Here is a 6,049-nt window from a genome sequence, read left to right as displayed (position 1 = left end):
TCTATAAAGAGAACAGATTGCATGTATTTTATATATACATTTTTAAGCATATACTTTATACCCACCCTCCCTCCTCTGTCTCTTTGTGTTTTTTTTTTTTTTTTTTTTTTTTTTTTTAGTATTTGTGATAACATACTTTCAATTTACTTTATAGTGACAGGCTTACTTCTCCACTGAATAAAGAATTAAAGAATAGAAAGTAGAAAGACCACTGTTCAACAAGAGTATACGTAAGAACTATAAGCAATAATCAAATTGCAAGATATAAACAAGACAATTTTAAAACAACTTCAAAGGTAATCTTGAATGTTTTCTGGGCAGATTTGGCAAGAGACATAAGAGGATTTAGACTCCTGTGACTGGGAGTCTCTGGAGAAATAGCCTTGTGATTTCTCTATATCTTGTCTACCATCTTACTCTCATACATTTTTCTCTTAAAGGATTGGAGACATATTTTATTCACATATTTATTCAATATTTTCTGAACATTTAATGGGTACTAGGAACTGTGCTAGATGTTATAGATAAAAGAACTACTAAGAAATGAGTTTTTTAAAGTTGAGTTACTTTACCAAAATATCAGCACCTTCTCATTTTTTTCCAGAAAACTATATTTCTGCTTTTATGAACACCATTCATGTAGTTGCCATTTGCCATAACTTATATCCTAAGGGAAAATCCCAAGAAAAGGTAATAACCTAGAAACAGGAGTGTTCTAAGAAATAGCTCTTTCTGACATCATCTGCGGGCAGTGAATGTGCCAGACCAGAGCCTTATTTAAGAGCTTCTTAGGGGAAGCATACACGTTGTGGAGGAAGAGTGTTAAGAATTTGACTTAAAACCATGTTTTTATAACACACACACTGATTTTATTCAGAATATTTATTTTAATTGGTTTGAGGGAAGAAGAAAAGAAGGGAATGGGGAATATTGGGAAATACTGAAAATGTTCTTGCTCTTAGAAGGATTCACAGAAATGAGAAGTATTCTCCTGTTTCCATAGCTGAATGATTTACAAGCTGAGGGAGCCACATTCAAAACTCAAGGAACACAGTTTCTATGGCAACACTCAAACCATTTGAAGTGTGACTAGATAATCCTTTCTTATAACCAAGGAAGCAGAAAGATGGCCATTTATTAAATATAGATTTCACATACCCTGAGTAATATATATTCAGGGTAAATGTGCTCCCTCCATGACATGTCATAGACCTGATGTAAATCCCAGGATATTATGTAGTGACATATCTCCAAGGCTTACTTGTCTAAGACATAGATTGGCTGCTAAGGAGCATTACCATGATTAAGGGTATATATTGTGGAACTTGACTGCATAGATTCATATTCTGGCTCAGATGCTTATGCTTCTATATGATCTATATGATCCTAAGTTTCTAATCTTTAAAATAAAAGTAAACATAACATCTACTTAACATATTTTGTAAGTTTTTTCAAGAACAGTGCCTGATAAATAAAAACAGTTCAATAAATCCAAGAGTACTTCAAAAAGTTTGTGGAAAATGGAGTTAAAAGTTATAATTTATTTTGGCACAAAATGATTTTTTGTTGAAAGGTTTTTTGTTTAATAATATGTGAAAATTATGTGTCATGGAAAAACTATGCAAGATTTCTTTTTTGTTTTTTAATTTAAATTTTAAAATCTGATTCAATGTGCTTTGCGGATACAATTCTAAGAACATAAAGAACATAATGATATTCCTTTTCTCATTCCCTCCCTCCCTCCCTCCCTCCCTCCCTCCCTCCCCCTCTCCCTCCACTCTCCTTCTGTCTCTCTTTCCTCCAGTTTTTTTTAGTTTTGAGATAACATATTTTAAATTTATATTACACTAAAAAGTTTTAATACTTCACCAAATAAGAAGTTTAACAGTGAAAAGCAAAACGTCACAAGTTCAGAGGGAATATTGACAATGTCTATAAGCAATAAATGAATGGAAAATGTCATTTCACCACTCTGTGTATAAGAGAGAACATGTGGTATTTGTCTTTCTGGTCCTATCTTACTTTGTTTAACATGGTGTCCTCCAGTTGTGTCTATTTTGCTGCAAATGGTCGAAATTCATTCTTTTTTTTATATAGCTGAATAATATTCCATTGTATATATAAACCACATTTTCTTTATGCATTCATCTGATGATGAATACCTTGGTTGATTCCAAATTTTGGCTGTTGTGAACAGTGCTGCTCTAAACATGGTAGTATAGGTAACTCTTTGATATATTGTGTTTAAGTCTTTTGGCTATATATCCAGGAGTAGGATTGCTGGATCATATGGCGGGTCTATTTCTAGGTTTTTTTTTAGAAATCTCAGCACTGTTTTCCAGTGTGGCTGTACTAATTTACATTCCCATCAACAGTGTATAAGTGTTCCCCTTTGTCCACATCCTCCCCAGCATTTGTTACTTTCTGTGTTTTGTATTTTAGTCATTCTGACAGGGATGAAGTGATATCTCATTGTGGTTTTGATTTGCATGTCTCTGATGGCTAGTGATGTTGAGCAGTTTTTCATGTATTTGTTGGCCATTTGTATTTCTTCTTTTGAGAACTGTCCATTGAAATCTTTTGCCATTTCTCAACTGGATTGGTTGTTTCACTGTTTTTGAGTTTTTTAAGTTGCTGATATATTTTGCATAGTAATAGTTTGTCAGATAGGTGATTTGCAAATGCTTTTTCCCATTATGTTGGATGTCTCTTCACTTTGTTGATCATTTCCTTTTCTGTGCAAAAGCTGCTAAGTTTGATACAGTCCCATTTGTTTAGTTTTGCTTTTCTTGCTTGTGCTTTGGGGGTCTTGTTCAAGAAGTCATCCCCTACTTTCCTCTTAATATTGCTTTTACTTTATCCCACAGCTTTTGATATGTTATGTTATGTTATCATTTTCATTTATTTCCAGAAAGTTTTTGATTTTCTTTAAAATTTCTTCAATGACCCATTGATCATTCAACAGCATTTTGTTTACTTTCCAAGTGTTTATGAGTGTTCTATTGTTCTTCTTGTTGTTGATTTCTAGTTTTATTCCTTTATGGTCTGAGAAGATGCATTGCATAATTTCAATCTTTTAAAATTTGCTGAGACTTGATTTGAGGCCTAATATGTATTCTATCCTAGAAAATGTTCCATGTGCTGATAAAAAGAATGCATATTCTGTACCTGTTGGGGGAAATGTCCTATAAATGTCTTCAGCCCATTTGTTCATTAGTTGTTTCAACTCTGATGTATGTTTATAGATTTATTTGGATGATTTGTCCATTGATGAGAGTGGGGTATTGAAGTCACCCACTATTATTGTATTGGAGTCTATCTCACCCTTTAGATCCAATAGTGTTCTCCATATCTGGGTGGTTTTGTGGTGGGTGCAAATATATTTATGATTGTTATGTCTTCTTGCTGAATTGAAACTTTTATCAAAATATAACTCTTTTTTATTTTTTTTTACAGTTTTTGACTTAAAGTCTATTTTATCTGATATCATGATAGCTATGCCTGTTTGCTTTTGGTTTCCATTTACCTGGTACATTTTTTTCCAACCCTTCACTTTTAGTTCCTGAGTATCTTTGTGAAGGGAGTTTCTTGTAGGCAACAAATAATGGGGTAGTGGTTTTTATCCATATAGTCAACCTAAGTATTTTGATTAGTGAATTTAATCCATTTACATTCAAAGTTAGTATTGATAGATAAGAACTAAGACTTGTCATTTTGTTGATTGGATAATGAATCTTCCTGCTCTGTTAGTGAATTTGGTGGTATCATGTGTTTTTATTTTTTATTTATTTTTTTTTTTAGAGGAAAGGTTTATTGTCAGGTGAGAGAGAGGCAAGAGGGTGAGAGAGAGAGGAGAGTATAAGAGAGAGAGATCAAGAGAGAGTATGTGTTTGGGAACAGGTCCTCTTAAACTTTTGTTTAGAGAAGTAGGAGCAGTGAATCCCATTAGGGTGGGAATGCAGTAGGGGGTGAGTCCCTGTGGTTGGGCCATGTGGTCACCTGGCTTCCAGCAATGGTGGTGGAGGGGAGGCTAGAGTCTAGGATGGTGTCCAGGGCGTGGATTGCACCACAGATAAGACTACACCATTTTACTAACACGCCCCCCCCCCCATTTTTTTGTTTCTCTTCAGTTGATGCATCTCAGTAATTTTTATTGCATCACAGAAACTTTATGTTAGGTGTGGGGGAAAGTGTTATTTATAAGAGATGATGAAATAGTTTGTCTTCAGCAATATCATTACATATAAAGAATGCAAGATACAAGTATGGCTGCCTCTGAAGCAATGCCACCAAGTCCCAAGGGTTCAGCTAATGGTGTCTGTCTCTGCATTGCTTCTTTAGGTTAACACTAACACAAATGAATGTCACATTCTTTCTCCTTTATGGTTCTCCCTTTCTGTTGCTCCCCCTCTTTGCGGAGGAACGACATAAGACCTTGCACCGTTCTTTTGTCTGCTCGGCCCTTCCCGTGTTTGCTGCTGGTTCTTCCCGAGTTGCCTGCCGATCCTTCCACCTCCGTGGAAGGGCGGCTCCCCCTGCCACTTTCCCCACTTCCGCGGGGGAGCGGCACACCGCCGGCCGGCTCTCTCGGGGGCTGCTCAGATGTTATCCGGATGTTCCCCTTAGATGTTCCTGGTGCATGTTGTCTCTCTCCTCCTTTATAGTCCTCTTCCACCAATCCCAACTCTGCTACCCACACGCCGAGTATGCTGCTCTCCTCCAATCAGGAGCAGGATCAGCTCCTGCAGGTTATTGGTCGAACTGGAGGCAGCTGTGTAGAAGTTGTTTACTCCTCTCCCAGCGCCATATTGTGGGAGAGCAGATGCATAGAATAAGTCTTAATTCCAGTAACTTAGTCTAGTCTGAGTTGCTCCCCACACCTTTCTATTCATGATATTGGCAGTTTCATACAGAAAAAAATGGCTTTTGAAAAATTACTACTCCTATCAATTAATTTCACCATATAGGTCTATTGGCCAGGAAAGGTCAGATGACCTCAAGCATCAACAGTGAACTTCTTGGTCTTCTGATTGTTTTTTCACTGTTTTTTTTTTTTTTTTTTTTTTTTTTTCTGTAAAACAAAAACAAAGCTCAAGAAATATTACAGAATCAGAGTATAAAAAATTTACAAGTGTATATGCTTCCCGGACACACAGATACTGTTCTTCCTCAACATGTTCACCATGGCAGTATAGCCGCCCTTTTGTTTCTTTATAAAGCAAGAGTTGTATGGGGTTATATCAGCCTCAATAGTCCATGGAGAGTCGATGATGTCTTTAGAGCTACTTCTTGCTGACATGGGGCAATGAGGTACTCTCTACTGTCATGGGGTGATGTCTCCAGCCATTGTCTCCTGGGTGAGGAGTCGAGTATATCCCTGTAGCAGCATTTGGTTGACTGCCTGGTTGGTGAAGGCTTTGGTTCATTCCATTATCACCTCCTGTAAACACTTAAACAGACAAGATAGTATAGAAGACCCGGTGAGAATAGCAGCCAATAATCCTAAGAGTGGCATTAACCAAATAATGAGAGGATTTCATAGAGGAGAGGAAATGAGGAGGGGTATCTTGACTCTTGCAAAGATTGTTTGATGAGTGTGATTTGAAGCTGATCCCAACCAAGATTAGGAGAAAGGCTGCTTGTCTCTTGTGGATAGAGGGGTTTGTCTATAGAGAAAATTCTGAATGATCATACAACATTAAATGGAGGAGAGGACCATCGATACACACAGGTTGGGAGTAGAGCCATTGATGTTAGAGTAGAGGCTTATTACAAAGGAATGAGGATCCAAGTTGGCTAGACAGGGTCTAGAACAAAGGACAGTGTCATTATTGGAGAACCTAAGAAAGGTGCTATCTAAGCCACAAATAAATTTTCCAATTGAGGGGCAAATAGAAACTGACAGAAGGAGCCTGATAATAATTTGGTGGGCTTTAAGGCCTTGCTAGTTATGAGGCCTAGCTACCTCTTCACATGGGGTACATCATAAGGGAGGTGTAAACCTCATTAGGGAACACACCTTGTGGACTTCCATTACTTAGCTGGCCTG

Source organism: Oryctolagus cuniculus, chromosome 6 (genome assembly GCF_051225735.1).
Source record: "Oryctolagus cuniculus isolate XC-2025 breed Fujian yellow rabbit chromosome 6, ASM5122573v1, whole genome shotgun sequence".
In the NCBI taxonomy this organism is placed as follows: Eukaryota; Metazoa; Chordata; class Mammalia; order Lagomorpha; family Leporidae; genus Oryctolagus; species Oryctolagus cuniculus.
This window is presented reverse-complemented; position numbering follows the sequence as displayed.